Source organism: Dreissena polymorpha, chromosome 6, assembly GCF_020536995.1.
Source record: "Dreissena polymorpha isolate Duluth1 chromosome 6, UMN_Dpol_1.0, whole genome shotgun sequence".
In the NCBI taxonomy this organism is placed as follows: Eukaryota; Metazoa; Mollusca; class Bivalvia; order Myida; family Dreissenidae; genus Dreissena; species Dreissena polymorpha.
The window spans coordinates 110,781,930-110,795,205 of NC_068360.1; positions in this window are offsets into that span (position 1 = coordinate 110,781,930).

Consider the following 13,276-nt stretch of genomic DNA (forward strand, 5'->3'; position numbering starts at 1 on the left):
TACTAAAAGTGATCACTTTATAGTTGATTCCGAGTTATTTGACCATCCTACACACATGACTGATATAAGAGTCCGCCGCGCGTGACAGCTACATTTCAGCATTGCCGAAATAAAGAAAAATATATTCCACATTGGTTTATTTCGACAATGCACGTCAGATGATGGAATAAAATAATATTTCACATATGTAAGTCTAAACTCCAATATGTGCATCGACAATTTCAAGGTGTTGACCCCATATTAACAACTTTTTGGTATTTACTGATAAGTTTAAAGTATTGTTCAGCGTTGTTTAATGCAGGCCTCTAGTCACTTGCCGTGTACAACATACGAATGTTTGTAAACCTCATTTATATCGTTACTTGGATTGTTTGGTGTATTCTTTTTATATAAGTAAAATGTGTACACATTTGTATTCCATGATTTGATAATTTTGAAATTCTAATATTGCTTGATTAAACTGTTTATAATATCTTGATGAGTACCATTACATTGATGAATATTATAATGTCATTTTTGACAACGTACTTTAAAGATCTATTTTCATGAACCAATCAACGTTTTGAAACTTAATGCAACTTGTTTTAGAAGCATTTGTTGCAAATGTTACATTTATCTTTATTGCAGCATTCACAACAAAATCTCTGGTTTGATCTCATTTTGGATAATTGTATTTTATAAAACAAAATGTCAACTAAAGTCAAATAAACGGTAATATTTATTTTATTTCATTTTAAGTTCACGTACATCAATATGTCTAGTTTTCTCAGTGTGGCGGTAAACATGATATTTGTCTCGTCAAATACCAGTTGTACACGTCGCTTTGGGAAAACAAGTCGTTCAGCTGCATCTTAACGATAACGTTATAATTGTCAATGGCAAACCCCATGACGTTTAAAGGGCAAAATGGTTGTAATAAGATATAGGTTTACTTATGACAAAGATATATTTCCGTGTTGCACTTGTAGTATATTTGATAAATATTTTATAAATTTAAATATTAATACATATAAATAAATATATACGAATGTGAATAACGCAGCTTTCAATTAACTAGGCTATATAGCGCGCGTTTGTATGTAAATACGTAATATTAAAAACTTGGTCCTTAACAAATTTCTCGTCAAAGGCACATCAATCATACACACGCATATATTAAAATCCAGCGATTGATGTAAATCATTTGTGACACATGCATATTTTATCATACCACCGCATTAATATCTGCCTGATATATCGTGGCCTGATATATTATATTATATCATGGTAAACAGGAAGTTCTTATATCAGCCAATGTTTGGAGTTAAATGGGATTAACAATAAAGTCAACAATTTCTATCAACATGAATCAAGTTTAACAAAACAAACAATTTGAAAACCAAGAACGTACATATTTTATTCTAGTTTAAAGTCATAAATCACAAACACGTTTTTTTTTTAAATCACCACAGCCCGCACTACTGAAGTAAAATGACGTCATCAATTGGGCAATATAATCTTAAATATCAATATAGTCATTGCATTCGCAAGTGTTGCACATAAAGTCAAGTCAAATGATAACTGTATGCTAATCCTCAACTTTTTAAACAATGATTTAACACGCTTATGTCAGTATTGACACCATCATCAAAATGTCAATTTCAATACACATCTCCAACATGGTGTTTCCAAACTATTCGGTGAAGTGTGTTCTTCAATTAAATTTGTCGCTGCGGTCCATTCCCGATCTCCAATTCAAGACGTTTATAATTAAAGCAGGTGTTCTCTGCCCGTTCGTAGTGCAAACAACTTTTATTTCAATACGATGGTTAAAATAAGCGATTATTCGTGTCGTCTTTTCGAACGCCGTTGCTACATGTATGTCAACGTGTAAAAGCCGGATCAGCAAAATCAGGGGGGAACGGTAAATTTTAAGTATAAAATGGATTGTTTTGCAGATTGTTAGGAAAATGTGGTATGATAAACAGAAAAACAGGTTACTGTCACATCGTTTTGTAATATATCAGGTTCGGCACGAATTAAAAACGGCTCGGCAAGCCTCGCCGTTATATTATTCTAAGCCTCGCCTGATATATTACAAAACGATGGGACTGTAACCTGTTATTCTCTATATATGTAGTCAATAATACCACCAATCTTAAAGCTATACAACAGAAGCGATGTACAATTGCCAGTAGCAAATGTATGATCAGCTGAAGATTAATGATAATGTTAAAGTCTTAAAATAACACAACATATTTACAACGACCACACACACACACATAATATAACGATTGTTTACAGATATACAGCGGTGCAAATGTATTCATATTAAAAGAACCGTAATAAGTTTTATTCAGTATAGAAAATACAATTATACTGCCGATGAGTCATGGATCCTAACCAATCCCTGCTTCTCTTGCCGTTCGCGCAACAATAAGTTTTTCCAGATGCTTACTCTGAAAGGGAATATGAGACAGTTTTTTAAGCACTAAATAACGATATGGTGAAACAGACCACGTAATAACGTGAACAGTGAAAATCATAACGATTAAGCCATAATTGACAACATGTTAAATACAACAAGATGTGTACATGAACGATAAGTATTTCATTCGTCTTAAACGGCATTTGTATTTAGGGTTGTCAATTTGGGATGTGTTTATATTTCGTATATTAATTTGGATCTTAGCTTTGCATGTTTGTAATTAAAAACCATCAAACAGAAAGATAGTCATTTAAAGTATTGTAGAAAACACACAAATAAAAGGGTAGACAAAATAAAACGTATTACAGCAATATATATATATATATATATATATATATATATATATATATATATATATATATATATATATATGCACACTTAATAATACTTTTCAGCGTTGGGTAGTTTTTTGGTTAGGTCGAATTACGCGAATCAAATACATGTGTCTGCCTCATTGCGAACTTTATTGGAAACAATGATATTAACTATAGAGATGTTAGAGAGGGTAATACCTCGTATCGATATGAATACATGTATATAATATTGATATTCGAGTTATGAAATCGATGAGATTTCATATGGCTTTATGATGCAGTTTCAGATGATACGTATAACGGGTGAAGTTATACAATGTATATCTCATACATAAGAATTGGAGTTGTTTGTGCGTGTTGGTCATGACTATATTGGGCTATATATTGCTATAAAATGCTTCAAAATTGAAGATACATTTTAAATTAAATTATTTAATTAGTCCATGCATTATCGTCTGCCGTATACAACACTGAACAAAAATACATTACTTTAATAGAGTTTATCGCAATAATTGATGGCTACAAACGTGAATGTACTTTTACATGCGTTTGTTATTTGGATAATGTTGAAGTAAAGTTTTAAAGGACACGTATCACTGTGTTAAGTGTTTATCATCACGACGATCCATAAAAAGATTTGTCAATCATTCAAAGAGTGAACTGGTTCCTTCCAATTCAATTATATAAGTCTCAACATATTAAGCCGTTACATTTCTTTTACCGATAAAGACATGCTTACATAGGACCACAACATTCGTTTAATAAATCTGCCATGTCGAATAACAAGTGGAATTACCGCTGAAGGAAATCAATGAATGACCTGTTGGTTATTACAGAACACACAGGCTCGTGGTTCAGATTTTCAGGCCGAGCAAAATTAACTTTGCTTTATTCGGCACCGACCTAGTATTCGATTTATCCCATCAATTTTCTAAATCGCCAATTATTTCTTTAAAAATAGAATAGGACAATAGAACTACACGGAAAGTCCCAAAGTTATTTTAAGCAAACATTGTTTCATTATTTTATTCGTGCTGAGCCTAATTTATTACACAAAGATCAGGCACTAACCAGTTTTTCTGTTTATCATACCTCTACGTCCCCGATTTTAAAGAAATAATGAAAAAAAACACTAAAAACTGCAGCTTTAGCGGAAAAGAATATGACTTTTGTCGTTTGACGCGTTAATAATGACGTCATTAGTACGCCCACTTATTAATTGTAAAAAAAGTGTTTTGTTTTGGTTTTTGAGATGCATTTTGTGTTTAAAATATATTACATCTTGGTATTAAAGTATTTGTTTTGTTGAATCTGATTTGGTTTTACTAAAAGTGATTACTTTATAGTTGATTCCGAGTAATTTGACCATCCTCCACACATGACTGATATAAGAGTCCGCCGCGCGTGACAGCTACATTTCAGCATTGTCGAAATAAAGGAAAATATATTCCACATTGGTTTATTTCGACAATGCACGTCAGATGATGGGATAAAATAATATTTCACGTATGTAAGTCTAAATTCCAATATGTGCATCGACAATTTCAAGGTGTTGACCCCATATTAACAACTTTTTGGTATTTACTGATAAGTTTAAAGTATTGTTCAGCGTTGTTTAATGCAGGCCTCTAGTCACTTGCCGTGTACAACATACGAATGTTTGTAAACCTCATTTATATCGTTACTGGGATTGTTTTGTGTATTCTTTTTATATAAGTAAATTGTGTACACATTTGTATTCAATGATTTGATAATTTTGAAATTCTAATATTGCTTGATTAAACTGTTTATAATATGTTGATGAGTACCATTACATTGATGAATATTATAATGTCATATTTGACAACGTACTTTAAAGATCTCGTTTCGAGATACTTTTAGGTGACTTTTAATACATTAAAAACGCGACTTATAACAATCATTGATGCTACAATAAAGCATAAAAGCGCGCTTTGCACGAAAAACTATTTAAATCCACGAGACATTCTCTATTTTGTGACACATGTTTTATTGATAAGCGAGAATCATGAAATGTCAAATAGTGGATGGTGAACAGAATCTTAACCATTAATTTTCTATCGCGCAATGCCTTCTTTTTTAATTAAGAGATAATGATATATTTAAGAAATAGAAAACCTCACCGAGGGTCCTTTGGCAGAATAGTGACCAGCCAGGCAGCCCCAACTAGTATATGGAACGAAGCCGAATGCTGAGGTCCGTATACTATATCGGGCTGCCTGGCTGGTCGCTATTCTGCCATTGGGCTAGTATATGCCGAAGGCTGAGGTCCGTATACTATTTTGGGCTGCCTGGCTGGTCACTATTCTGCCATTGGGCCTGAAGTGAGGTTTTCTATTTCTTATATTATAGCGAACACTGTTGTGCAGATAAATGTCAATAGAAATAAAAATTAATAACACAAGATAAATTCCATAAATATTTATCACTTACTATCAAGTGCGCGAGTTGTCTCCTTGCGAAAGTTGGACACGGAAAAATTCATTTTTATTGTAAAGCATTTTACATATTGAGATACATCTTATATAAATGTAACTGCTTATATCACAGAAAACATGTTGCGAAACATTGATCCCAAATATGGCATTTAATATTTGTATTTTTAAGTTATTATTAATAATAAAAAACACACTCGTGACCTGCCAAACGAATCGTTACAATTAAGAACATGTACGGTATCATTGTTGTGCGCGAGTTGTCTCCCTGCAAAAGTAAGACTCGGAAAAATTCGCTCTTATATACAAAATTCATTTTTATTGTAAAGAATTTCACATATTGAGACCTGAGACATTTTATATAGTAATATCTGCTTTTATTACAGATAATATGTTTTTAAACATTGATCATAAATATAGCATTTAATGTTTGTATTTTTCAAGATGTGTTTAATAATACAAGACACACGCTTGTTAAACGAATCGTGCGTTTACCCTAACTATATAAAGCAGAAATCTCTTCGTTGTAAAACTTGCACCCTGTAAATAAATTCTTAACAACAAGTTGTAAAACTTGCACAAATGTTACAAATAAACATTCTAGCGGTCACTTTTATATGCGCGCGCAGCTTTACTGGGCACTATTTAAAATAGCGCCCGCTGACTATCCGCGCGCATCTTTACAGGGCACTATTCAAAATAACGGACCTGTGAAGTTTATATACGCAAAGAAGAAACAAATTTATGTGAGGTAAAATATTTATATCTAATATCTAATAGTGCCCGCTTGAATGTTAGTTATTTGTAACATTTGTGCAAGTTTTACAACGCAAAGATTTTTCGTTAAATATTGATGGAATTTATATTGTGTATTTATTTCTATTTCTATTGACATATATCTGCACAAAAATGAAAATGTTCGGTATAATATAAGAAATAGAAAAACTCACGTCAGGCCCAATGGCAGATTAGTGACCAGCCAGGCAGCCCGAAATAGTATATGGACCGAATCCGAAGGACCCTCAGTGAGGTTTTCTATTTCTTATGTAAATCATTTCTTAATTATCTAGCACAGTAACACCACAATCGTACTTCACGTTTCATATGTTATATACGTTTTGTATAATTTGTTCACGTTTTCTATGCGTGTCTGTAATGCCCGTCATACGTTCGTTGTTTTAAACAACCCTCGTTTATATAAAATATTATACGATCTGCGTCATACCCCATCCAATGCTGCGATACTTATTATCGCCTAAGATACATGCTAACATAGCACATATTTTATATGCTGAATTAATAGATACTTCCTACGATTACATATTATGTTATTCAAATAATATGACACACTATGACATTAAAACCTAGGTAATTTAGATAGCATAACTTTAAAGTGAAGTTTATTTTTCTCATTAAAAATCAATAATAGTTTTACCAACAATTCCAACGTACTTTAAAATTAAAAACCATAATATATACAATTGAGAGTTGACTGCAAAACAACTGAGACACACCCATACTTCGTATTCAGTTTCTATAGGAATCGTTTCTCCGTAATAGCCTTGCTAGAAATACCAGAATATTCTTTGTCAAAATATAGTTTTATTTTTTCTTTACATGAACGCCATTAATAATGCACATGTATACATTTTCACAATTGCAGATGTTTGTGGCGATATTGGTACAGTACATGTATATTGATATTCTAAAGTTTTAAATTGAAGTGTTATAACTAGTATTGAATTCGCTTACGGTACGCTGGCTATTAAGCGGATTCTGTCAATACATGTGAAGGAGATGTAGTCAGTGTATTCCGTCCATTGCTTAAATGTATTTTGAAGTATTTATAAATCATGTCTATGCCTCACTTTGTTACAGCTGTGTACATGCTTGTATTGTATTTTTTCCGCTTTGACGAAATGTTGGAAATAAATGTGTACCTCCTTACCAGACGAATAACGATCAAATGCAAAACGTATATAATACTGCATATTCAAAAGTGATCAAATAAAGCCTCATTAAATTACTCTTAATCAAGGTCTCGTTTTTCAAAGGACAGTGTTAAAACATACAAAAACATGGCCAAACTCGTAAAAGTTTGTGAGAAATGAGATTTGAAAAAAACAACAATACTTGTGTTGTTGCATGTGAAGATTGCGTCTCGGAGCGTCTGTATAAGTGCTCCGATTGCAATATGTTAGTATCCCGAAAGCGTAACAATACGCTTTAAACATTAAAGATACTCTCGTTGTTTCTGTATGATGTGTATGTCAGAAGATTATTGAAATGTTATATTTTATATAATTATATCACTGCCGTTTTAATCGACCGACACTTCGGCGAAAACGTTTTTTTTCGTCACAAATAGACCCGACACAAAGCCATTTAGGTCGTACTTTCACTTTCGTGAGTGTTTAACCGATGACGAATATCGTGTACGGGACTACCGAAAAATATCGGAATCCGAAAAAAACGTCCCAGAAGTGTCCAATGAGTTTCCTAAAAAGTCATAGCTGTGTAGCGATAATGTATGTGTTTCAGTTGTTGTATTGCGCTGTCTAGACGATGTCGGGAGCAATCATTACCGATGAAATATGCGACCCCATTCATCTGATTTTCATCAGCCAGAGCTAAATAACTTTGACATGGTTTCATATCGAAGTCATTTAGAATATTGGTGTTTAAAAAATAACATATGACATAGTGTACATAGCTGAGCGGTATGCCTTGAGTTTATTTCTGAGAGCTAAATACAGCGAACTTAGACCGGTCAACCTTCGTTGTTTTCCGAATACTTGCGATGGAAATCATACAGCGCTAAAACATATGACACAGAGAACTTAGACCATGTAATTGTTTTGAATTGTACATGATATTTTATAATACAGGGAAGCTGTACATTTTCTTGATCATTTAAAACTGATGATTACATCTTTATGTGTAAAGGACTTAAGTTTTGCGTGACAGTACCTCAGCCACATGTCGGTATTATAAGCACATCTGGCTTTGATGAATAGGGACATGTTGCATTTTTAAATAACATGGCATCACACTATATCAATAAGTGAGACTTATATATGAGTCATATATTATATGTGTGAAAAAATAAACATAATATACATATATAATCCATGTTAGATATTGATAAGCTACATGGGTTCGTATTTATATTTAAATTGTTTTCCGGCTATGGCCAACATAACACTTAATATCGACATTAATGACTTTATTAATCACATGCATGGCTTGAAACTAGTTATACTTGTTTTAGTCAGTCGGATAAAGAAACGGATTTGCTGTAATTGACGTACACATTAAAATACATAGTCACAGACATATCGCTTGTTTCCTAACATCCTCTTCAAACCAACTATAGTGTCCATATTTTTACCAGCTAGCGAATAGATTTAACTCGAAAAGACGCTGACTAAATTATTCAGCAACGCTGCTTAACAACCAAGCACCTGCTTACAACTTCCAAACACAATTCCTTGCCACCAGCGACTATGGGCTAGCTTTCCACAACTATACAATAAATCGGAATTAGTGACCATTGAAAACAAGTAAACGGATTTATCGTAATAGACTTTTCTATCTCACAATGCAGAATGGTTGTCAGCAGATTATATGATATAAGAAAAAAAAGAGTGTCTTATTACGATTGTTCTCTTCCCAAGTAATAGCCCCGCAAATATGCATTGACGTTTTTGAAGAGGTTATCGTCAGGACTTCGTATATACTGACAACGCTCATGGCAAAAATATATGTACAAAAATGCCAGGAATAATAATGATATTCTTTGCTAATTATCATGTTCGATATATAAAACAATAACATGAATGAAAGTAACTTCGCAGTTTAAGTTAAATACATTGATATTTAACCTTTTAAGTTATTTTTATATCATAAAAAGGAACTGATGTCGCTTACATAAGTGTAATATGACGTGTAGTTGTTCTAATCATGCCACTATATTTCAGAGAACCGGATAATCAACCAACTTCACTGAATAATCGTTTTTTATTCTTCTTTGAGTACCTTAGATACCTCCTTTAAATCTAGTTAAATTCTCATCTTATGCGATACCGAACCAATCGCATATTGATTCTATGTTACGCAGTTCCACAGCTGTTTTCTCTTTTGTGTTTCAATTTATATCAATAGTGTGTGTGGTGTTATAGGGAAGATTGAATGACCACACTTTTAATTATTTCAGTTATTTATGATTATTTTTAAACATGCGTACTATGCTTTTGTGTTTTAACTCCGTAGATAGTATCCTTTTCACATATTGTAATATAAAACATGATCATTGCTAATTTCATGTGTAATTAAAAGTATTGTATTAGACATTTTAGCTTTAAGTACAGTACATATTTCATGTTTCTCAAACGAACTTTTATTTTAACAAACCAGTTCTGTATAATACTTTATTGGACTTGTTTTGTTTGTTCTAATGTGCATTTGTCTGCTGTGAGAACACACAAAACATTCGCTAAGCCTGTTTGCAAACCTCCATGTCATGAAATTCTAAATAATAAGAATGCAATACTGCTGCAGCATCTGGAGTTTCACTTCCTTATATTGAAAGTAAATTAAACCATTTCAGGAGAATAGTGTTGCAAGTTTTCGATTCAGCACTATTTATTAATTCACTACCAAGATACAATTCTGATTTGAAAGTGTTTTTTTTAAATAATATTTTGTTTTACAATGTCACATGGAATCGAACGAAAAATACTTAGTCTTACAAGAAAATGTGCGGAAGCATTTGTCTTTATAGTTTATATTGTTTTCTACTTCAGGCTGTGAACGTGATACATGTCTACTTTAACACTGGCTATCAAAGTCGGATTGTGCATTTAGCTGCATTAAGCTGCATTTAGCTGTTATCATTTATGATAAACCGCATTACTATTTTGTGGTACATGGTTGAAATAAGCTACTTTTGAACAATGTCAACTATATATTTCTGTTTGGTGCTTTATATTTTTCAATTCATAATTGTCGACAAGCAATTATTAAACTAAAGGTAAGCATTGGCTAATGAAACGTTTTTGTACGAGGATTAGATAACATAAACCATGAACATTCAGGTTAATGTTTTTGTACATAGCAAATTAACCTTGCATTTCCTTATTTAACTGCTTTTTAAATGTATTTAAGAGTAAACCAAACAGAAACCAGGTATTCGAAGCAACGTTTATTAATCTCGTTGCCAAATATTGTACTTTCACAATAACAGCTGGACATTGCAGATCACTTTTAGTGTTCTTATTATAACTTAGATCTTTGAAGACAATGTTTGTTTTAATATAATGCATGGATATCCGCGAAGTTTGTTTACTGATATGAACGGCGCATATACAATAAACGAGTATATGAAGGCGCATGATGCAGTTTTCTTATGTGAATGCATAATAGTAAAGCAATAGTCCTTAAACAAAAACGTGAATCAAAGGCGTATACATCAAACAAATGGCTATATGACAGTTAACCGATTGATGAGCACCATGTGCCACATGCAAATATTACTGTAGTCCAAACTAATAACAATAAAAACAGACTAAATAATTTATACAATAGCCAGTAAACAAGCTTTCTGAACATTTAAAGGTTTGTGATATTTAAAAAGGCTTCACACCCAAAATGTACAAGTTGTTTCCCAGCGGCCACACACGGTCATGACCTCTACCTCAAACACAAAGCATGTGTTGCACGCATTGATGGATGAGACACATTTATACGTGTTATGAATGCATGAACTGCTGCAATCAGAAGGCCATATTTACCTCAAACACAAAGCATGTGTTGCACGCATTGATGGATGAGACACATTTATACGTGTTATGAATGCATGAACTGCTGCAATCAGAAGGCCATATTTATATCTTTGGTGAGGTATTTATGATAATTAGCGTCCCTAATTTATTTTATAATGGTTAAGCATCCATTCATAAAATATATGACACTTTTGTTTACAGATTAAACTTACGCATAAATTTAATACAGGTCTCTTCGTTATCAATCAGTCCTATCATTACCAAACACAGACTTAAATGCTTTTAACGAAACATACTTATAATATACTGCAGTTAAATAAGTGGAATTGTATCAAATATATACTTTTAAATTAGTTATCAATTTATAACTTTTTAATTTTAGATCCTTAAGTATATCATCTCATTACAATCTACATCAACATAAACGGTATCTCAACGTTCCTTCTTATGTATAGTTATGTTTTTCAAACACGCATTCATGATATATATTACGTCACTATAATACATGGTGATTTATTATTTCGTATTCTATTATTCGACAACTTGCAGCTCACGGTATCAGTCACTGTTGAGATATTGAAATTCAAATCATAAACATGATTGCGTTTCTTTAGGTGTCACGCGAAGCTTTGCATTGCAGTCATATTTGTCAAACATGATTACACATGGTGGGAAAATGATGCGAATGCTTCAATGTGTTCAATATTTTCCTAAGATATTAAAATATAAGCAAAATTAAAAAGGTAAACAAAACACTCGTTTGGTAATCAATTGCAATTATGATAGTATTAGAAGGTTTGGATGAAACGACTTATCAAATGCACGTTATGCATTGCAATATAAAGAATATTATTGTAGTTACATATTGTTCGTTAAATTGAGTTTATAATGTATCAACATCCCACAATTCGAGATTCAGATTAGTAAAGCATGGGATATGTTCTGCGAGATTTATTCATGTACTCACCTTGTTACGACCATGATATCACGAATAACAACTGTGCGTTTATGTTTATGTGCATTGTTGCAATATTTTAAAACGGCGTTGTAAATTGATGATGCTGTTTTACACATATAATGCTGGAGCAACAATCACATCAACTAGCATGATTGCACTTAACATTATAGTTGAATTTTCAAACAATCATTTCAGTAAATAACTCCTTCGCATTCCTTATTTGTCAGTTGATAACGTAGACGTCGATGCGCGGTTAATATATTTTAAACATCTGAAACATGTTTATATTTTACATATCGCACAGGAAAATGAATATGAGTTCGATCACACCAAACATCTTTTGTAGCGTCTGTAATTCTACAAGGATAAGTTTAATAGGGTAATTAAATTGTATGCATTTAGAGCTTCCGCTTTATTTTCATCGCATAACATTTATTGTAAATATAATACATTTGTGTAAATGCAAATGTGGAACCCTATAAACTATAGACTCTGTATATGTCTGCCTTATCGAACATATTAGTATTATACGTATTTGAAGATGTGTCGCATTTAAAAACGTAGTCACGCCTTCTCTTTTCATAAGCCAAACCATAAAACTTTGTCGACGCTTACATGTTATTAGAATAAGTGACCTTTTCAAGCCAAGTAAAATATATTGAAATAGACCGCGTTATAAAGTAATTACAAATAAGGTTTTTTTTTACATCAGTTCAAATTGTTAACCTTTAGAATAAACTTTCTTTATTCCATATTAAATGATTTTAACATTTTAAGTTGTATATTCGTAATGTGTTTTTATTTCTTAAACGACCACGCAAAAAGTTCTTAATCAAAATAAATATGTTAGATATATTCTTAGAATGTTTACACGTGACGGCCATAACACGCATTGAAAGTTAACAAAAGCATTAAAATGTATGGCATGTTTGATCCAATTACATAAATATGCATGTATGAACAACATCCATGACATATAACATGTTTGGACAATTTTAGGTTAGGTCGAGTGACATAACATAAATGTATTGTTCCGCCTTAGTCCCACTTCTATACAAACAAATTTCGTAAATTTATATCATTTGCGGAATGCCAACACGAAAATATAATCTTGATATTATACATTTTAAAACTATGTTATATATAAAGGGCTTGCTGGGTGGTTTCAGGAAATGAGTTTAATAGGTGCAATAGTACATATTTTCAGTTGTTTGAGCATGTTGGTGTTGTTGAAATGTGAATAGTTTTTTCTATAGTGAGGTACACATTGAACAAATCGCAATCTAATTGTATTATGTGTT